We start from the raw sequence: 23845 nt of genomic DNA on the forward strand, positions 1-23845 counted from the left end.
CGTAGGTTCGAACCCTCATCACGGCCCTTGTGGATTTATTCATTTGATGCATTACGCTATTGTGATTTCTGTTTGTTACACAGATATAAGTTCATCATCAAGTCTGTCTTTTCACTCCAACTCCACCTACTGCAGGTGATAAATGAGGTGAATAAAAACAATTAATCAGAGTAAAAGTACTTACAATAATGGCCGGCCTGATCATTCACACCCATACATACCAACCCATCCTCTTGTCTAGATACTACGTTTGTAACTATGTGCACCATAGTAGAAATATTGATGTAAGGGGTAGTTAGATAGTAGAATTGGGTACTATTCATTTTATAGTCTAAGAAAAATGTAAAAAACAAACATATTTAAAGGCCTAGTAAAGCACATATATGAACGATATTAGGCCTCAGATTGCGTGTTTACGCCTAGAAAGGTTAGGCTTGGTTAGGTTAGGTCGTCTTTGTAGCATAAAAATTCAACCTTTTTCCGGTTTGTCTAAATTCAATAGTATCAGACTCTAATTTCGAATTGACCATTACGTCATATATGTACTATGGTCCTCATCGTTACTATAGGTTAACAAAACAGGAGGATGGGCTGTACATACACACAGAACTATGCAGATCTACAGTGCTGGTCTTCCTGATGTGCTGGTCTCGTAGCTCGTATGTGATCCATCGCCTGCACTCGACCATGTGTAGTATTTATTCAGAATAAACACACACATGTTGCTAGCTGGTTTCGTGTTGCAAGGTCGTGCGGGTTGGTATATAATGTGTTCGCAAGAGTGTGTGCAAGTCGCTTGGTCACCACTCTGATTGGATTGCGATTCTGGGTTCCTTGCTGGTGTGGGCTGGATTCTGAATCACACATGCGTCGGCTACGCAGTTACACTCGTAGTTACCTAGTTGTACTCACCTAGTTGTGCTTGCCGGGATTAAGCGTTGCCTCTTTGGTCCCGCCTCTCAACCGTCAATCTACTGGTGTCCACATTCCTGAGCTTCTCAAGATTCATCATATCCTCATTTGAAACAGTGTATGGAGTCAGCGTCTACCACATTACTCGTGGTTCACTTACACCGTTTTACACGAGAGCGGCTTACACAGCACGGATAAAAACTTACGAGTGGTGGCTAGAGTTATTTGTGGTTCTTTCAGACTAATTTTAAACCACTTCACAGTTTTATTTTCTCTACGGCTGCACTATAGTATCATATGCAATCTTCACTCAATAGTTAATTTACTTATATGAAATAAGTTGGGAATAAGTGTTTTAGATAATTTTTCTATTGGTTGTCGGTATTACAACCCGGTAGACGGCAGAGCTGCTGGATGCAGAGACCGTCAGTGTCCACACATGAGGGGGCATGGTAGCATGTTTATTTTATTGTAGTTTAGCACCTCATTTTTGATGTGCCATTTTTATTTGCCTTAGAGCCTCTGTTTTTATTAGTGAGCTGATTTAAATTGTATAAATGTTGCATAGAAGGCAATTTCAGCATCACAATAGCAGAGAAACATTATTACAGACAAATCAATTTCTTTAATTAGTATTTATTTCCTTCCTTCTCCCTCCTCACTATGCTACGCATCCTTTTGTATATAATTTCAGCTTATATCTCTGATATTCACAATGGCTATGTATGTGCTACAGAGGGTATGAATGTGTTATAGATTGTAAGGTAAATACTCATACCTTCTTGGCAAAAAAAAAGTTTTCATTACAACAAAAGTCGAATGAGTGTGTCCATTTGCAATAAATTGCATGCACCTAAATACTTATTTACTTATTTTATTTATTTATATATATATACAAGAAGGTACATTGGGATTGTGAGGATACATAATATAGTAATTACAATCTTGTAAAGCCACTAGTACGCGCAGCGTTTCGGGCAGGCCAATACTGATTAATAAATTATGCAACAGAGCTAATAGTTACATTGGATATCAAATGAATGCAATGACATATGTTAACTACTATCTAATATGTGAAAAACCTAGAAATACATTCGAAATTTACACAATATATTTTTGTGGTAATTATTTAGTTTTTCTTTAGTTTCAGGATATATTTGATTGAAACTTCGATATATCTCTAGCAACAGTATGGGACATACAAAGTACATCATTAATAAAGATTCCACCAACCATTGCCAGAATCTTTAACTCATATTTTTCTTAAGTAATTTTGTGCAACTTCTAACTCTATTTGATGGATTAATTTCCAAGCAATTCTCATCAATCCCACATATAAGATACAAAGTTCTTAAAAACTTGTATCAACTGATATTAAATTAAGAAATCTTAGAGATGGACATTTTCAAAGGCAAAAATTTGGTACATAATTGCAATGGGTGTATACAAAAATAGTTTTGATTACAGCAACTTGATATATTTAGAATTTGTTTGCTACAGAATCATGATAAAATGCTATACATAAATCACAATGATGCGATATATGATCTTCTTTATATTACTCCAAATGATTTTAAGCATTATTTTCAATTATTGAAAACTATCCCTCATTATTCCAAATGATTTTCAATTATACAATTATTTCGAGTAATGAGGTGACCTGAATCGCGTTCTAGTGATTACCAGAAACCTTCCTTATCTAAATCGGCCACACTAGGATATCAGCCATTCAACCTGGAACTCCACTGAGATCACTGGGTGGGTTTGTAGACCCCAACTGGAGGCCAACCAGGAATTTTACGAATGGCCCACCGGGGTATTGGTGATCCCATCCTCTGTGCTGAGGGTTGAGGCGCTCTCCGTGAAGAACATGACGGAACATCGAGGCTGAGACTCACCTTAGTCACAGTGCTGAGGGTTGAGGCGCCGTCCGTGAAGAACATGACGGAACAGTGAGGCTGAGACTCACCTTAGTCACAGTGCTGAGGGTTGAGGCGCCGTCCGTGAAGAACATGACGGAACAGCGAGGCTGAGACAGTGTTGCCAACACAGCTTTCACACCACCACTCAGTAGTGTTACTGTATCACGTATATGGAATTTTTTTGTTTGTAAGGGAAGTTTTAAATATGAACATATTATATTATATAATTTAGATGAACGAGCAATATATTAAAGTACTCAGAATAAAAAATCGTTAAAGATAGTTGGGAATTGGTATTAATCTGTTCATTTGAATAAGGAATAATTGTTATGCAGAGCATCAGTGAAAACTGAGATGAACAATACAAAATTAGCATACTGAATAATAATAATAAAATTAAAAATACAGTACCATATGAGTGTTGCAGATCCGCAATTACTTGAAGAGAACTGACAAGCAGTAAGAGGGGCTGGAGGCCGGATGTTAAAATAGGCATCATCATAGCATCTGCTTATAGAGTCTGTTGCTCAGGTTGAAGCATTCAAGGGAAAACTTTGTGTCAACTTCTTGTTTTATCTGTAAGTTATCAAATTATACTTTAATTGTAACATTATGAAACCTGTATACAATTCCAGCATTAGTTCAAAGTATTGATTGAGTACAGTTAATTTCAAAATTGTATATGCTATATACTTACTTTTAATTTCTTTATTTAAATAATTATTTCTATAATTCCTATTAACTGAACTGAACTTGTGTAGGTTTATGCGAACAGAGACTAACACAGATTTCGAAGACTGAACTTCACATAAAAAATATGGCATGAATTTGTCGTGGTAATTGCCAACTGCGCTCCCAACGTCTGCATAAGTCAAAGTTTTACATCTTGAGGTTATCTTGAGTTGATTTCGGGGCTTTAGTGTCCCCGCGGCCCGGTCCTTGACCAGGCCTCCACCCCCAGGAAGCAGCCCGTGACAGCTGACTAACACCCAGGTACCTATTTACCAGGCGTAGTAGTGTAGTTGTGGTGGTGCCATGGGTGGCAAAGTGGTGGTGGTTAAAGGTGTAGCAGTGTGGTGGTGGTGGTGCCAGGGGCGGCAGTGTGCCCCAAAGAATGAGGTGATTTGATAAAATACCATGCCCAAGATTAACAACCGAATGCCTGTGGGGGATGGAAATAGCCTCGGCTACCATCCTCTTTGTCCGGTCGTGTTGGTTGATTGGTTAAGGGATCCTGTATGCCAGCAGAGTGCTCCTGGCAGTATGGGTTCGAGTCACTTCAGGGGTGTCAGTTTTCGGTTGCATATAGTCCTGGGGACCATTCAGTCTTGTTCACATTTGTGGTCCTCACGTGTGCCCCAAAGAATGAGGTGATTTGATAAAATATTATGCCCAAGATTACCAACCGAGTGCCAGCGGGGGGATGGAAATAGCTTCAGCTACCATCCTCTTTCTCCGATCATGTTGGTCGAGTGGTTAAGGGATCATGTACGCCAGCAGAGTGCTCCTGGCAGTATGGGTTCGAGTCACTTCTGTGGTGTGAATTTTCAGTTGCATATAGTCCTGGGGACCATTCAGGCTTCTTCGCATATGTATATATATGTGTGTATAATGTTGCACCTAGTAGCCAGAACGTCGTACTCGACCTACTATGCAAGGCCCGATTTGCCTAATAAGCCAAGTTTTCCTGAATATAATTTTCAATATTTTTTTTCTTATGAAATAATAATGCTATCCATTTCATTTTGTACAAGTTAATTTTTTTTTTAATTTGAGTTAAAACTAACGTAGATATATGACCGAACCTAACCAACCCTACCTAACCTAACCAATCTTAGCCTAACCTAAACTAACACAATTATGTCAATAAAATATGTTCTTAATATAATATAATAATAATCACTCAAATAAGATAATTGGAAACAATTTATTGAAAATAAAGAAAATCTCTCGGCCTATTAGGCAAATCAGGCCTTGCATTGTAGGCCGAGAAGCGTGTTCTGGCTACTAGGTACGACATATATATACATATACTCAACTATATATACATATATAGTTATACATATATAGTTGAGGCAACTGTCTATAGCCTCAACTATATAGTTGAGGCAATAGATAGTGGTAAGGATTGCGATGTTTGTGTACCTTGACTTTAGCAAAGCTTTGATACAGTGCCACATGAAAGACTGATTAAAAAGATAGAGGCTCATGGTATTGGGGGTGCTGTATTAAGTTGGATTAGGGCATGGCTATTCCAAAGGAAACATAGAGTTAATATAAATGAGGTTACGTCTGAATGGGAAAATGTTTTAAGTGGAATGCATCAAGGCTTTGTCCTGGGACCTCTGTTGTTTATAATATATATATAAATGATTTAGAATCAGGTTTAAGTAGCAACATTTAGGTAGAGAAATAAACATGGAAGAAGACTCACTATCACTTCATGTCGATCTAAATAGGGGTTTGAAATGGTCAAAACATTGGCAAATGTAGTTAGTATTCGATCTATTCAATTTATAAATTATACTACCTTCCTGTGCTTTGCTTAGAATATTTTTAAATAAGTTATATTTTGAATCCACATCGAAATTTACGTCTCCTATCGCTGGGTTCACGTCTCGCTCCAAGACCGGCCCGCCCCCATGCCCAAGACTTTCCATTCTATTTGACCCAAAACATTTCTTAGGCTATTGAAATAATCTTTTCGAAAATAAGGCACTTAAACAGAATTTTTCCCTTACAGATCTATTCCATTCAATGCTGAATCTGATTTCTTTATGATCACTGTTCCCTAGCTCACTCCCTATTTCGATAGCATTAATTTGCGTTTCCCTGTTAGTTAACACTAAATCTAAAATATTATTTACCCGCGTTTGTTCCTTAATGTGTTGCGTAAGAAAGCAATATTCAATTAATTCTTGAAAATCTTCTACTTCACTATTCCCTGTTTTGTTAAACCAATTTATTCCACTAAAATTAAAATCACCTATGACAATACTGCTAGTCCTAGATGCTCTAGATATTTTGCCCCATAGGTGCTTTGCTTCCATCCTGTCTAAGTTTGGTGGCCTGTATATAACTCCACTAAGATTATTTGCTTTTTCGTTTAATTCTTTCCAAATAGTTTCTGTTTGTGGCTCAGTTTTAATTCCATCTTTGAGATTACATTTCAAATTTTCCCTAAAATATATAGCTACTCCCCCTCCCCGTCTAATATATCTATCTGTGTGTACTACTTTAAATCCATTTATTTGATATTCAGCTAATAGTTCTATATTTTCTACAATCATCCACGTTTCGGTTAGTGTAATAATATATATTTTTTCTGTGCAGACAAGATCATTTAAATCATTTATTTTATTTCTTAATCTTCTACTGTTAGGTTAATATACCCTCAGAGTATTGTTTTTTTGAGGTCATTCTCTTTCCCTAATCATTTTGCCAATTTGTTTCTCCCACAAACACTTACTTTTATAACCTCTTTCCTCCATTTCAATTCCCATACCACTATCTACTAACAGTTTAAACCCAAACCAAAACAAACGCCTCCAACCACTGGTTCCAACAAGATCGCAACAACAACAACAACAACCACCCCAGCCCTTGATAGATGCACCCCATCCCGAGCATACATTTCGTTTCTTCCATAGAAGTGTTCCCAGTTGTCTATTTAAGATTTTGCATTTCATTTTCAATATCTTTTCAGCCGGCAATTTTTACTAATCAAAACTCCCAGATAAGAACATAAGAACAAAGGTAACTGCTGAAGGCCTATTCGCCCGTACGATTCAGCCCTTATTTATAACCACTCAATCCCACTCATATACATGTCCAACCCACGCTTGAAAATAGTGAGGGACCCCAAGTGCCCTCGACAACCATTCATTTCCAACTTCCTTTCTTTGAAGAATGCCACATATGATCGGGATTCCTCCCTTGCTTCTAACTAGTTCTATGGCTGTCTTAAATCTCAGTATTAGTTCCTCACTCCTAACTCGCCTAACATCATTTCCACCCGCACTATTACCAATAATTGGTTTATTTTTATAAGCAGCCATACTATCATTCATGTTGCCAACAATATCTCCAATTCCAGCTCCCGGTTAGCAAACTCTTAACCTGTTCTCCCTATCTCTGGCACAAAACGTTCTGTCTAAATACCTCACCTGGTGATCTCCCGCAACAAAAATTCCCTTGGTTCCTCTTTTTACCTTTTGAGCACTTTGAGCGACCTGCGCTTCGTTGCTCCTCGTTGCTTTGCCTTTGCATCCTCGTTGAACTGCAGGCTCACCACAGCACTCGTCCTCCAACACAGCAAATGCGTTAGACGTCCTTAGGATATCATTAGGCGGCTTTGTCAAAGTCTTCTTAAGCCCCCTGTCCTTTACAACTTGCCAAGACAAGGTCTTTTTAATACCTGTATCCTCCTTTGTTTCTTCCTGATGTTTCAGCTTTCGTACTTCCTCCCGTAGGGAATCCAAATCTGTCCTCAGAGCTTTAACGAGATTCATCAGTTCCTTGACTACACCTTCCGTTGTTGCTATAATAATATTACAGCAACATTAAGCTTTGTTAATCTCTCTTCATATGACAGGTTTCTAATTTAGGGAATTAGCTTTGTCATCCTATACTGGACACGTTCAAGTGAATTTATATCCATTCTATAGTACGGCGACCAAAACTGAACTGCAAATCCTAAATGGGGTCTAACCATAGCAGGATATAGTTGGAAAATAACACCAGGTGTCTTGTTACTAACGCTTCGATTAATAAATCCCAGTGTCCTATTTGCCTTATTACGAACATTCATGCATTGATCACTTGGTTTTAAATTCTTACTAATCATAACTCCCAGATCCCTTTCGCAATTCGACTTTCCCATCTCAATACCATCTAGCTCGTATCTTGTAACTATCATCATTACCAAATTGCCCTTATCTACAAATCATTCTCTCGCCTTGGTTACCCTTTGCATTTCATCAACTGTGCCTACTCTCAAGCTAAACGAAATTTCTTTCATCCTAAACCTGCTTCCAACACTAGTAGCACTGTACTATGCCTTCTCTTCATATCTGAACTCAAAACTTTTACCAATACCTTTCGTCCTCTTGACATTAAACTCGCCTTTCGACAAACTAACACACTTCGTAGCAATCTAGTTCACACTGCTCCTCCTGCTTCTAATGCTGCTGGTGTCTACTCTATTTCCTGTTCGTCTTGTCCTCTCCAGTACTTGGGCGAAACTGGCCGTACACTGAATGACAGACTTAAAGAACACAAGAGAAATGTTAAGTCTGCAGACACTAACAATGCTCTCTTCTGCCATGTGAGGGATTCTAATCATCCCATTGATTGGTCTTCCTCCAAAATAATCTTTCCTGCCTCTACTCTACACAGACGCCGTCTTGTTGAATCGGCTCTAATACACAATGTACCCAACATGAACTTGAGTCCTGGCTTTGTTGCTGTGGACTCTTCCCTTTCACACTATGTACTCAAATGCTCTAATCTTTCTAACAAACGTGACCTTACATAAGCTTACCTCTTCCATTTACCTTTCTTTCTCTTTCCTTTCTTTCTCTTTTCTCTCTTTTTTCTGTTCATAGTCTTCTCCTACGTTCCGTCGTTTTCCTCTTCTCATTATTTTCTCCTCTTTCGGTGGTTATAATAGGAACTGCCTCGTATGGGCCAATGGGCCCTCTGCAGTTCCTACCACTATCCCCTCTACAACACCTTACTTTGCTCCTCATCTCTCGTGCCTATTTATTGCCTGTATCTACTTCCTCATCACAATCGACTTGAGAATGGTCCAGGACGGACCGAAACGTCGTCGTCCCTTCACCTTCTAGTGTGCGGTCTTGTCATCATCATTACCTACCCTCAGAACTTTACATTTATCAGTTTTAAACTGCATCTGCCAATCTTTATACCATTTCAAAACCCTATTTAGTGTTAATTTGAAGTGATAGTGAGTGTGTTAATTTCCGTGTTAATTTCCCTACCGATTTTTGTATCATCGGCAAATTTGCAAATATTGCTACTCAAACCTGATTCTAAATCATTTATATATATATTATAAGCAAGAGGTTCGAGCCGAGCCTTGAGGGACTTACAACATTTTGCCACTCTGACTTAACCCCATTTATACTAACTCTGTTTCCTTTGGTATAGCCATGCCCTAAACCAACTTAATATGGCACCCATGAGCCTCTAACATCCTATGGCAGTTATTATGTAAGCTAATTTACATAGTTATTATGTAAGTATATTAGTACCGCTTTCCCAGACAGTTAAGCCCAGGTCAGCAGTCACATCCCACCCAGACAGTTAAGCCAAGGTCAGCACACACGCACATCCTACACGACTGCTAAGGTCAACAGTCACATCCCACCCAGACAGTTAAGCCCAGGTCAGCACACACGCACATCCTACACGACTGCTAAGGTCAACAGTCACATCCCACCCAGACAGTTAAGCCCAGGTCAGCACACACGCACATCCTACACGACTGCTAAGGTCAACAGTCACATCCCACCCAGACAGTTAAGCCCAGGTCAGCACACACGCACATCCTACACGACTGCTAAGGTCAACAGTCACATCCCACCCAGACAGTTAAGCCCAGGTCAGCACACACGCACATCCTACACAGACTGCTAAGGTCAGCAGTCACATCCCACCCAGACAGTTAAGCCAAGGTCAGCAGTAACATCCCACCCAGACAGTTAAGCCCAGGTCAGCACACACGCACATCCTACACAGACTGCTAAGGTCAGCAGTCACATCCCACCCAGACAGTTAAGCCAAGGTCAGCAGTAACATCCCACCCAGACAGTTAAGCCAAGGTCAGCACACACGCACATCCTACACAGACTGCTAAGGTCAGCAGTCACATCCCACCCAGACAGTTAAGCCAAGGTCAGCAGTAACATCCCACCCAGACAGTTAAGCCAAGGTCAGCACACACGCACATCCTACACAGACTGCTAAGGTCAGCAGTCACATCCCACCCAGACAGTTAAGCCAAGGTCAGCAGTAACATCCCACCCAGACAGTTAAGCCAAGGTCAGCACACACGCACATCCTACACAGACTGCTAAGGTCAGCAGTCAGCCCACCCTGACAAGGACCGCTGGCAGGGCAGGGCTCGACCGGCCGCCTCAGAGCCTGACGGACAACTAAGCCAATCATGCCACCGAGGAACGGCCAGTTGTGTTATATTTGGAAGTTATATTTATATTCCACGTGTTAAAAATATTGTTTATTAATTTTTCCGCGTTACTTTTGTTCTTAAAGTTGTTAAATCACATCCCATATATTTATATTTCGTTGAAAACGAGAGAAAGGTTTAGATTTATGATTGAAGGGACGAATCTTTTCAATATTCCTCATGTTTTTCTTCACAGAAGCAGGAAGATTAAAAATAAACTCTCTAAAGTTCATTATTCCTTATTATTTGGGTCTAATGCCTAGTGATGTATTTCATAAGGTCTCGCCTCAAATTCTTAAAGATAAATTCTTCTGTGTAGCACCTGATTATTTCCCCTAATGGTGAGGTGTTAGGTGACATGGATGAATGACATACATTGGGTATTAATGGGGTCTAGTATAATGGGGTCCTGTATAATGGGGTCCTGTATAATGGGGTCCTGTATAATGGGGTCCTGTATAATGGGGTCCTGTATAATGGGGTCCTGTATAATGGGGTCCTGTATAATGGGGTCCTGTATAATGGGATCCAGTATAATGGGGTCCTGTATAATGGGGTCCTGTATAATGGGGTCCTGTATAATGGGGTCCTGTATAATGGGATCTTGTATAATGGGGTCCTGTATAATGGGGTCCTGTATAATGGGGTCCTGTATAATGGGATCCAGTATAATGGGGTCCTGTATAATGGGGTCCTGTATAATGGGGTCCTGTATAATGAGATCCTGTATAATGGGATCCTGTATAATGGGGTCCTGTATAACGGGATCCTGTATAATGAGATCCTGTATAATGGGGTCCTGTATAATGGGGTCCTGTATAATGGGGTCCTGTATAATGAGATCCTGTATAATGGGATCCTGTATAATGGGGTCCTGTATAACGGGATCCTGTATAATGGGTCCTGTATAATGGGGTCCTGTATAATGGGGTCCAGAATAACGGGATATTAATGGGGTAGCAAATTAAGACTGACATGTTGGCAGTTTATGTTCTTCTGGTTGCTGCCGTTCCTGTTGTAGGGTAATTCTCTCCAGCTTCTACATTGGTCCGGGGTCTTAAAAGTGGGTAGAGTGTAACTGTGTATTAGCCGGTTATTGATCGCTGGTCTAGATTTCTTCATATGAAGCACTAAGTGCTTCATATCATAGCAGGTCTAATTCCAGCTATCCAAGGAACCTGTCGAAACAGAGGCAGCTACAGGAGGGGACACACAAATATTTGTGCCCTGCAGTTACACACCCGTTCCGTAGAAGCACTAAGTGCTTCATATCATATATCATTTTTATCTTTTTTATCTTTTATTTTTTATTTTTAAAATTTTTATTTTTTTTTTATTTATTATTTTTTTTATTTTTATCTTTCATTTTTATCTTCATATATCATATCATTCATATCATTTTATATCAGTGAATTCACTGATATCTAATCTTCTGTTGTCATTGTATCTATCAAATATTTCGGTGTTGCTCGTCACAATATCCCTGTGTACCTGTTGCCGACATTAGTGTTGATCTTTGGTCAACGCTGGTCATACATGATCCGTCAGTCATCACCGATCATACATGATCCGTCAGTCATCATTGTTCATACATGATCCGTCAGTCATCATTGCTCATACATGATCCGTCAGTCATCACCGATCATACATGAACCATCAGTCATCACTGTTCATACATGATCCGTCAGTCATCACCGATCATACATGATCCGTCAGTCATCACTGTTCATACATGATCCGTCAGTCATCACTGTTCATACATGATCTGTCAGTCATTACTGTTCATACATGATCCGTCAGTCAACACTGTTCATACATGACCGTCAGTCAACACTTCATACACGACCGTCAGTTAGCACTATTCATACATGACCGTCAGTTAACACTGTTCATACATGAGCCGTCAGTTAACACTGTTCATACATGACCGACAGTTAACACTGTTCATACATGACCGTCAGTTAACACTGTTCATACATGACCGACAGTTAACACTGTTCATACATGACCGTCAGTTAACACTGTTCATACATGACCGACAGTTAACACTGTTCATACATGAGCCGTCAGTCAACACTGTTCATTCATGAGCCGTCAGTCAACATTGTTCATACATGAAACGTCAGTCAACACTGTTCATACATGAGCCGTCAGTAAACACTGTTCATTCATCAATTGCCAGTCAACACTGTTCATACATGAACCGTCAGTTAACACTGTTCATACATGAACCGTCAGTCATCACTGTTTATACATGACCTGTCAGTCAACACTGTTCATGCATGAACAGTCAGTCACTACTGTTCATACATGACCGTCAGTCAACACAGTTCATACATGAACTGTTAGTACTCAAATTGTATGACGGTTGGAATGTAGCTAATCACAATCGAGTAAGCCTCTGACATCATTCTCTACAGAGAGCTGGTACTCGCCGTTTTGGTGGCAAGCCAGTATTTTCACAGACCCACAGTAGGTAGGACCGCGGCAGGCCAGATTTACAACTTGTTACCTTACGCAATAAACTGCTGAAGTGATCAACTGTTTATTCTCTTCCAAACAACTAATCATGGAACCAGACATATGAATATGTACAGGTGACATTGACAGCCTGCCAACGTTATTAACTTGTTTACGTAGCTGCTGACAGAGACGGTCAGCAGCTACGACGGTCCACCGTCGTGTGGACCTACAACCGTCGTGGGGAGCTCACAACCGTCGTGGGGAGCTCACAACCGTCGTGGGGAGCTCACAACCGTCGTGGGGAGCTTACAACCGTCGTGGGGAGCTCACAACCGTCGTGGGGAGCTTACAACCGTCGTGGGGAGCCCACAACCGTTGTGGGGACTCACATCTGTCGTGGGGGCCCACAACCGTCGTGGGGACCCACAACCGTCGTGGGGGCCAACAACCGTCGTGGGGACCCACAACCGTCGTGGAGGACCAACAACCGTCATGGGGCCCCACAACCGTCGTGTGGACCTACAGCTAACGTGGGGACCCACAACTGTCGTGGGGTCTCACAATCCTCGTAAGGGCCCCACAACCGTCGTAGAGACCCTCAATCGTCATGGGGGCCTTACAATCGTCGAGGGGACGCACAACCATCGTGGGGACCCACAACCGCCGTGAGGGCCCACAGCCGTCATGGGACCCATGTGGGTCTTGTGTGGGTCCACACAAGACATATTATTGCACAACTATATTCTACCCACTTCAAGACTTCTCTCCAATACAGAAGCATCAAGAAATATGGACCAATAGGCTTTCTACAATTAATTCCATTCAATACCCATTGTTTCGTGTTCTGTCTTGTGTTTGAATTTAATACCCATTCAATACCCATTGTTGAAAGTTTGTTTTCACCTCATCCACCTCACCCAAATGTAGATATAAACTCGAAGATGTGTAAGCTCTATTCAGTTTCAGTTGTGTGTTTGTAAACTAAAGTCTTTGAAAATGTAATAAGTTTTACGAAACTCGCTCAAGTGTCGCGTCAGACTAGAAATAAAAATGAATTTTGGAGAATTGATCTTTGAATTACCATCAACAGTGAAAAGAAACGTAAGAAAGATAGAGAAAATTCGTGTTAGAATTATTAATCTTACTTTTTCGGTCATATTTAATAATATATGTCTACAGGAAAGACTGCTACCAATATATATATATATATATATATATATATATATATATATATATATATATATATATATATATATATATATATATATATATATATATATATATATATATATATATATATATATGTCGTACCTAGTAGCCAGAACGCACTACTCGGCCTACTATGCAAGGCCCGATTTGCCTAATAAGCCAAGTTTTCCTGAATTAATATATTTTCTCTAATTTTTTCTTACTAAATGGTAAAGCTACCCATTTCATTATGTATGAGGTCAATTTTTTTTATTGGAGTTAAAATTAACGTAGATATATGACCGAACCTAACCAACCCTACCTAACCTAACCTAACCTATCTTTATAGGTTAGGTTAGGTAAGGTAGCCGAAAAAGTTAGGTTAGATTAGGTTAGGTAGTCGAAAAACAATTAATTCATGAAAACTTGGCTTATTAGGCAAATCGGGCCTTGCATAGTAGGCTGAGAAGTGTGTTCTGGCTACTTGGTATGACATGTATATATATATATATATATATATATATATATATATATATATATATGTATATATATATATATATATATATATATATATATATATATATATATATATATATATATATATATGTATATATATATGTATATATATATATATATATATATATATATATATATATATATATGTATATATATATATATATATATATATATATATATATATATTAGTATATTTTGGTAGCAGTCTTTCCTGTACCCATATATATTTAAATATGACCGAAAAAGTAAGATTAATAATTCTAACACGAATTTTCTCAATCTTTCGTACATTTCTGTTCACTGCTGGTGGTAATTCAAAAATCTATTCTCCAAAATTCATTATTATTTCTAGTCTGACGCGACACTTGAGCGCGTTTCGTAAAACTTATTACATTTTCAAAGACTTTAGTTTACACATACACAACTGAATAGAACTTACACATCTTCGATTTGTTTATATCTACATTTGAGTGAGGTGGATGGGGTGAGGTGGTATTAATAGGGTATTAAATTCATCAACACAAGACAGAACACGAAACAATGGGTATTGAATGGAAGTGATTGTAGAAAGCCTATTGGTCCATATTTCTTGATGCTTCTATATTGGAGCGTAGTCTTGAGGTGGGTAGAATATAGTTGTGCATTAATTGGCTGTTGATTGCTGGTGTTGACTTCTTAATGTGTATGCCTCGCAAACGTCAAGCCGTCTGCTATCGCTGTATCTATCGATGATTTCTGTGTTGTTTACTAGGATTTCTCTGGCGATGGTTTGGTTGTGGGAAGAGATTATATGTTCCTTAATGGAGCCCTGTTGCTTATGCATCGTTAAACGCCTAGAAAGAGATGTTGTTGTCTTGCCTATATACTGGGTTTTTTGGAGCTTACAGTCCCCAAGAGGGCATTTGAAGGCATAGACGACGTTGGTCTCTTTTAAAGCTTTTTGCTTTGTGTCTGGAGAGTTTCTCATGAGTAGGCTGGCCGTTTTTCTGGTTTTATAGTAAATCGTCAGTTGTATCCTCTGATTTTTGTCTGTAGGGATAACGTTTCTATTAACAATATCTTTCAGGACCCTTTCCTCCGTTTTATGAGCTGTGGAAAAGAAGTTCCTGTAAAATAGTCTAATAGGGGGTATAGGTGTTGTGTTAGTTGTCTGTTCAGAGGTTGCATGACGTTTCACTTTCCTTCTTATGATGTCTTCGACGAAACCATTGGAGAAGCCGTTGTTGACTAGGACCTGCCTTACCCTACAGAGTTCTTCGTCGACTTGCTTCCATTCTGAGCTGTGGCTGAGAGCACGGTCGACATATGCGTTAACAACACTCCTCTTGTACCTGTCTGGGCAGTCGCTGTGGGCATTTAGGCACATTCCTATGTTCGTTTCCTTAGTGTAGACTGCAGTGTGGAAACCTCCGCTCTTTTCCATGACTGTTACATCTAGAAAGGGCAGCTTCCCATCCTTTTCTATCTCGTAAGTGAAACGCAGCACGGAACTATGCTCAAATGCCTCCTTCAGCTCCTGCAGATGTCTGGCATCTGGTACCTGTGTAAAAATGTCGTCAACATACCAGCAGTATATGGCCGGTTTCAAGTTCATGTCGACTAAGACTTTTTGCTCGATGGTATCCATGTAGAAGTTTGCAAACATCACACCTAGGGGAGAACCCATGGCGACCCCATCTACTTGCTTATACATGTGCCCATCCGGGCTCAAGAAGGGTGCCTCTTTAGTACAAGCTTGGAGTAGTTTCCTTAGAATATTTTCTGGTATGTCAAGAGGAGTACAGGCTGGATCACGATACACTCTGTCGGCTATCATCCCGATTGTCTCGTCCACAGGTACGTTGGTGAACAGTGATTCTACGTCCAACGAGGCTCTTATCCCTGTGGCCCGTGTGCCCCGCAGTAAGTCAACAAATTCCTTTGGAGACTTCAGGCTGATGGCGCAAGGGACATAAGGAGTCAGCAGGCCGTTGAGTCGCTTCGCCAGTCTGTACGTGGGTGTGGGTATCTGGCTAATGATTGGCCGAAGTGGGTTTCCAGGCTTGTGTGTCTTGACATTTCCATACGCATATCCAGGTTTATATTCCCCGATATATTATGGGGAATATAAACCTGGATAACGGTATGGAAATGTCAAGACACACAAGCCTGGAAACCCAAAGCCTACTATGCAGCCCTACTTAACTTAGCCTAACCTATCTTAACATAAACTAAACTAACACAACTAAGTCAATAAATTATGGTCTTAATATTATATAATAATAATATTTCAACTAAACTAATTGGAAACAATTTATCGAAAATAAAGAAAATCACTCGGCCTATTAGGCAAATCGGGCCTTGCAGAGTAGGCCGGGAAGTGCGTTCTGATATATTTTATCTGTATAAATAAAAATGGAAATGTTTGTTTGTGTATAATCGCTAATCTCCGATAGTTCTACACCGATTACTTTGAAATTTTCACACAACGCTCCATTTGCATCCGAGGAGGCCTTTATATGCATACTATATAGATGTCCCTTCTGTGACGGTAAAAAAAACATGCTTTTTCTGAAAAACTGTGTTTTTCAAGTATTTTTCATGTGAGGGGAAATCTTTGAAACCTCTTTACCGATTACTTTGAAATTTTGACACAACATTGCATTCAAATAGGCGCGTCTTTTTATATATCTACTATATTCATGCCTCATCTGTGACAGGAAAAAACATGTTTTTTTTTTTTTAAACAGCGCCATCTGTTGGATTTAAGAGCAACACATGCTGTAATCTCCGAAAGTTCTTCACTGATTTCTTTGAAATTTTGACACAACGTTGCATTCGAATAGGCACGTTTTTTTATATACCTACTATATAGATGCCACCCCTGTGACAGGTAAAATCATGCGTTTTTGAAAAACACCGCCGTCTGTTGCACTTAATTGCAACAGGCACGCTATTCTATAAGTATCACAAATTCCATTTCAGTGTTTCCGATTGCGTTGATAAATTTTATTTTCATACACTTCAATTTTTTTTTATTGAATTATTTTGTCTAGCACTGTGTTGGAATTGAGCTGAGTTGTTTAATATACCGTTCATTTCGTAGGTATAAATGCCACACCTGTGATAGGTATAACTATGCTTTTCTTGAAAAACAGTGTCATCTGTTGCATGTAAGAGCAACACGCATGCTATACTAAATAAATAACCAGTCTCTGTGGTGTAGCGGTAAGACACTCGCCTGGCATGCCGCGAGAGCTTTGTCATGGATTTGTATCCTGACCGGGAGGATTTACTGGGCGCAAATCCTTAACTGTAGCCTCTGTTTAACTCAACAGTAAAATGGGTAATTGGTTGTAAAAACGATTCTTCGTGGGGGTCTTATTCCAGGGACCTGCTCGAAACGCTATGCGCACTAGTGAATGTACAAGAATGTAACAACTCTTGTATAAAAAAAATGTTACAATTCCATTTCAATGTTTCTGATTACATTTTTCAATGGAATTTTCATAGATTTTGATTTATTTTAATTTTGATTTAAATATTTTGTGTGAATTGCGTTGTAATTGAGCTGTGTTGTTTACCAAACCATTAATTTTGTGAGTATAATTTACTTTTTTATTTTTTCTTATTTTCATTTAATTTTTTAACTGTTTTTCTTATATTTCAGGGATGGGAAAATCAGATCACTGATGTTACCAATTTTCTGATGGGAAGATCAGACCATTTGGGAAGGCATCGGATGAGGGAGTGGGGAATGGTGGGGATGACGATGGGACGGAAGTGAGAGATGGTGGGGAAGATGAGGAGACAAGGGAGGGAGTAATGGTAGGGAAGGGCGAGGGAACAGGGGAGTTTGGGATGGTGGGGGACGAGGGGATAGGGAAATGGAGAATGGTGGGGAAGACAAAGGGACAGGGGAGTGGGGCATGATGGGAAGGAAGAGGGGATGGTGGAGTGGGGAATGGTGGAAGGACGAGGGGACGATGGAGTGGGGAATGGTGGGAAGGACTGGGGGGGACAGGGAAGAGTGCTGTGGCTCAGCAAAGCACACGCGTTTCTGAGCCACAGCAACGCATGGCCGGGTACTGCTAGTATATAAATAAAAATGGAAATGTTCGTTTGTTCAAAATCGCTAATCTCCGTACTTTCTTCTCCGATTGCTTTGAAATTTGGACACAACGTTCCTTTCGCCTACGAGCATGTTTTTATATACTACTATATATATGTCACATCTGTGACAGGTAAAAACAGGCTTTTTGGAAAACTGTTTTTCAAGAGTTTTTAATATGAGGGAAATCTCCAAAGCCACTTTACCGATTGCGTTGAAATCCAATCCAAACAGAATTTTTTAATTCACTCGATCTGCCAGGGATACCACCACACGTACTGAAGTTGAAAATCGTCGTGCCAAATATCATGTTACGAAATATCAGCCAGTCGCAACTTTGCAACGGCATGTGGCTTGCAGTAAAAAAAATATTCAGCAACGAAAGAACAGCCTTGACAGGACGTTTCAAAGGTTAAGATGTCCTCTTTCCTAGTATTTACATGATTCCAATGGATATGGCATTTCAATTTATGAGATTTCAATTCCTAATTCGATTGGCGTTTGCAGTCACCATCAACAAAGCTTTAGAATTTTGTGGTTTATATTTAGACACGAATTGCTTCTCATATGAAAAGTTATGTGATGCATGTTCTTGAGTCGGCAAACCAGATAATCTCTACATCTCCACAGACCAACAACAAAATTGTATACCCACAAGCATTGTGAAATTAAACATATTAGAAAAAGGCGCTTTCTCTTTTCTTTCTTTTCCATTTAACCAGAATGAGCCACAGCAGCGCTTGGCCGGGTACAGCTAGTTAGAGATAAAAATGAGAATGAATAGTGGTGCCAAGACTGTGCCCTGGAGTACAGAACTTTTTACCGCACTTGGACTTCATCTTATTTGATTGTCTGTTACTCTTTGCAGTCTGTTTGAATAATTTTTTTTAAATTCAATGCCCCATTGTACCCGTTATTCCAATTAATTTAATTTTATTCGCAGTCACTCAATGGTTAAATTTATCAAATGCCTTTGCAATCTGTGTACAATATTTGTATTTTATTTTTTTATAAACGTTTCTGTGATTCTGTCATAGTGATTGAGTTGTTCCATAAGACAAGATCTTCATGCCTTAAAACGGTGTTGACCTGGTTTATGAAGTTCATTGTTTTTTCATAAGACTGGAGATATGATTCCTAATCACTCTTTCAAAAACTTTTATTATATGTGATGTTAGTGCAACTGGTCTGTAGTTTTTGGCTAAGGCTTTGCTACCTCCCTTATGAATGGGATTAATCAGCAGTCTGCTGATTTAATAGCTGCAAGTATCTCCTCTGAATCCAAGCTCTTACTCCACATTAAACAGAGTGCTCATGCTATTAGTACTTTACATTTATGTGTGTATATAGAGTTCCACGAGTCAGGACCAGGGGTGAGTGCATGGGCATGTTGTAAATTTATCGTTAAAATACTTCTGTGTTTGTGTTATTAGCAGTTATATTGCTTAGGGTATGGATGACATTCGTAAAGATCCTGTCTGGATATTCCACTTTCATGTTATTTATAGGGGTGCTAAAACTAGCATCATACTAGTCTTTTAGGATTTTACTAATTTCTTTGTCATGCGTTGTGTATGTATCTTCTGTTGTAAGTATAGGTCCAATACTGGAGGATGTTTTTGATTTTGCATATTTGAACAAATATTTTGAATTTTTCTTTACCTCTTGTATAACTTTACGTTCCAATTTCATTTCCTCAGACTGCTATGATCACTTCAGCCTTCTGCTCTACTTCTTATACCTCCCTGTTTAGATTTGCTTCTCTCTGTTGTGAAAGTTGTGTCTGTTAAAGCATTTCTGTGATATTTCTCCTTGTGGTGAACATCTCGCATTGTTCACCATGTTGTCCCGGGTCCTAAGTCAACCAGTCACTTTACCTCTTATTGTTGACCAAACCACACACTAGAAAGTGAAGGGACGACGACGTTTCGTCCCTTCGACTTGAGAATGGCCCAGGATGGACCGAAACGTCGTCGTCCCTTCACTTTCTAGTGTGTGGTTTGGTCAACATATTTCTGCCACGTTATTGTGACTCCTCGTCTGCATACCTCTTATTGTCTATACCTGTAACCAGTTTATCTCCAGGGAAGTGTCTTCACCACCACATGCCCTAATACTCAGATCTGAGCCTAACATCAGTCGTCGACTCTTGAATCTTGGTAATCTCACAATATAGTTTCTCACCCCTCTCAGATCAACCCATTCGTCGTTGACTTGAGCTTCAACCTCTGGTCCACTTAAATACACAGGGATTCGATGACCCTCACAGTTCACCCGGGGCTCTAACTCTTGGGCCCCACTCTTGTGTATTCCTTACACAGGGATTCGATGACCCTCACAGTTCACCCGGGGCTCTAACTCTTCGACCCAACTCTTGTATATCTTTAAGGTAATTCGCTGTAGGCTGGTTTCCTACAGCCACTTTGGGGCATCAACCTCACCCCTTTATTCCAACGAAACAGTTCACAGCCGCTCACTCGACTATTGGCCCTCTGGCTCTTTACGAACCCTGTTCTAGTCCCCTCACTGTTCATTTACGTCCCTCACAGACACTACAGGCCCTTACCTCTTGTACCTGCAGTCATATCGTCACATCTCGTAGCCCCATGTCCTGTCCATTGGTTGACGATGTTTCACGCATGGCGATAAGAAAGCCTCTTCTCAATGGCTACTATCATCAATATATTATCTTGGAATTGATGATTTGAGCCAAATAATCGAAGGCTAATCTTCTATTATCCTTCGATTATTTGGCTCATATCATTAATATATTATCTTGGAATTGATGATATGAGTCAAATAATCGTAGTAAAATTACCCGATTACCCTTCGTTAACCAAATAACGAAGGATAATCTTCGTTATCCTTCAGAGATTTCTTTAATGTGGAATTCTTGCCACAGTGACACCTTTATGTATATCAACCTCCGCTTTTTCTTTAGGTGCAGCTATTGAAGAAACGGCATCCTTTCGATGACAAACGACTGCCTCAGTGGGTCAAGCTCCTGGTCGCCGCGATGTGTCGCGCCGTCAGCTCATATTCCACATCATCCCGGCCAATCCGTCTACGTATGAGGGCAGCTTCTGGGCCACGGTCCGACTGGGAGTCTTGGCCCTAACTATTCTTGGTTCGGGCATTCTCAGAAGCTTTAAATTGTCGAAACAAACCGAAGTTAGAACGGGGGCAGAGACAGGACGTCTGCCACCTCTTATACTCATAAGTGAATTGACAAACCCACCGCCCGACTGCATTTTCTCAGAGTGACTTGACTGTCTTGCAAGATGCTCATTGTTCCACGTTGCCTTTTCTTGCACTATTTAGATTCACAAGCACCTTGGATTTCTTGGGATTCCTCACCTAGTCTGAAAAGAGGAGCATCGACTTCTGACTCCTTCTCTCAATATTTTTTCCTTAACTTCCCAAGAACCTCATTATTTCTGATTTCCTTTAAACTACTTTATCTATTTAACACATCCCAATATGTACAGACCCTCAAAGAAGGGGTGAATGCCCAGGAACAACTCTGGACATAGCTTAGGCTATGTCCATAAGTGGACATAGCTTAGGCTATGTCCACTTATAATCAGGACAATATATTGAATAATAATTTTATGCAGGAGTTCTTTGGAGCACGAAAATTATTTCAAGGGTTTCAGGAAAGTATAAAGGTTAAGAAACACTGTTCTAGATTACGTTTATTTTATTAATACATTTACTAGTCTTAATTATTTTCATTATCCTCTGTACTCCAGAATAATAATTTTGAGTTTAATGGGAAACCTTATTCTTAAACTTTTGGCATGGCAATGGATAACCCCCTTTCCTCAGATCTTAGTAATATATACATGAAAGTTTTTGACAGCAAAATTCTTCCTGGTGACATAAATTGTTACATGTATGTTGATTGTATGTTGTACCTGTGCCAAACAGTCATGACCCAATTGATTTCATTGGTAAACTAAAAATATTAGTCCCTTCGATCACGTTTTTTACCGAAGAAGAAATAACAAAAGGGGTATTACCAATTATGGATATATAGATTTAAGTCCAGGTAGAACTCAAGTTCAATGTTTACTGGAAGGTCAATAATGTACGCTTGAATGACCATTATTTTTCCAATCATCATACCACGATTTTACAGTATTTTCGTCTATGTTCCATCGAGCCTTCAGAATGTGAAGCCATGAATTTATTTATGAGAAAACGGGCAAGATTTATGAAATTGTGATGAAGTTGCATATTCGGTTATGTGTTAAAAACTATTTGGTTCTTCCACATAGTAAGTCTATTAACATTGTGTCACATCTCTAAATATTTATATATAAACCATGTTTTTATGAATAGCAACATAGTGTCTTCTTTGCTTGTCAAGAATTCTCTAACCTGTGTGCTACAAGTACATCTGCTACATCCCTGGACCACATATGGAATAACAAAACAGCCTCACTTGCCTATTGTATAAACACTAACAGAACAACCGATCACTATCCTACTTTCATCTCAGTAAACTTGAACATAGCACCCTTGGATACCAAGAAACTTACTTTTAGACTACACAGCAAAGCAGCAATAGGGAACCTCATAAATGCACGTCACAATATAAACTGGGAATCTGAATTCAATAATACACAGGCAATAAATCCGTTACCCTATATCATTCTCCCCAAAACTCTAAGCTTCAACAATACACACTGTTCTCTCCTCACGAAGTGAGTAACTGCCACAGTATTAAAAAACCCATGGCTCAAAAGTGGCATACTTATACCAATTAACGAGAAAACCGAATAAAAAAACAACATAGGAATAGCTTATTTACAAAGAAACTAGTTAGAAGATACTCATCCATGCTTACCACTATCATAGGAAAAGCTTAACTTTCCTTTTTAAGAGAATAGATTCAAAGGAAAAGGAAACATAAAAAACACATATAAAGCCATCTCTAACATCTTAAGATCTAAACAACAATCACGTAAGAATAAGATAAAATTCCAAGGATAGTTACATACTTGCAACAGACTTGGAAACGGCAATTTAATTTAATAGCCTCTTTTCATCAATTGGTGCTAACCTTGTCAGAAAAATCCCAGAGATTCACACATGTTACTAAATATCTTATCGGCAGCTATCCTAACTCTCTACTCACTTTACCAACAAGACTGGCAGACATTAAATCCGTTATTCACTCATTTAAAAGCAAAGCTGGAAATATTAGTGAAATACCATCAATAGTGTATGCTATAACACAGCATATGCCAGTCACGACTAGATACGCTATGTGAAGAAGGATTCGGGATTTGCCCGCCGGAGAGGGTAGACGCCTGTTGACCCAGTCTGGTGTGCGGTCGTTTGGTGGTGGTGTGGTTCGCGAGGGCTTGAACCCGCGTTCACCTGTGTTATTGGGGTGTCTCCCCCCCGGTGTAGCGTTCATTGACGTTTGGACTTGAATTTTCAAAGAATGTAGACTACCAGCTCGTGGATGTGTCCTTGTTTGACATGTTGACGGTTGTCATGGCGGACTTAGAGGGGTCCAGCTAATTTCAAGTC

At 39.6% G+C, this 23845-nt stretch overlaps 1 pseudogene; it reads right to left on the reverse strand.

Annotated features, from left to right (window-relative positions):
- LOC138369453 (sodium-dependent multivitamin transporter-like) overlaps window positions 1-13152 on the reverse strand; it is a 78637-nt pseudogene extending 65485 nt beyond the window's left edge.
- Window positions 13153-23845: the final 10693 nt, after the last annotated feature.

This window comes from Procambarus clarkii, chromosome 28 (genome assembly GCF_040958095.1).
Source record: "Procambarus clarkii isolate CNS0578487 chromosome 28, FALCON_Pclarkii_2.0, whole genome shotgun sequence".
Taxonomy (NCBI): domain Eukaryota; kingdom Metazoa; phylum Arthropoda; class Malacostraca; order Decapoda; family Cambaridae; genus Procambarus; species Procambarus clarkii.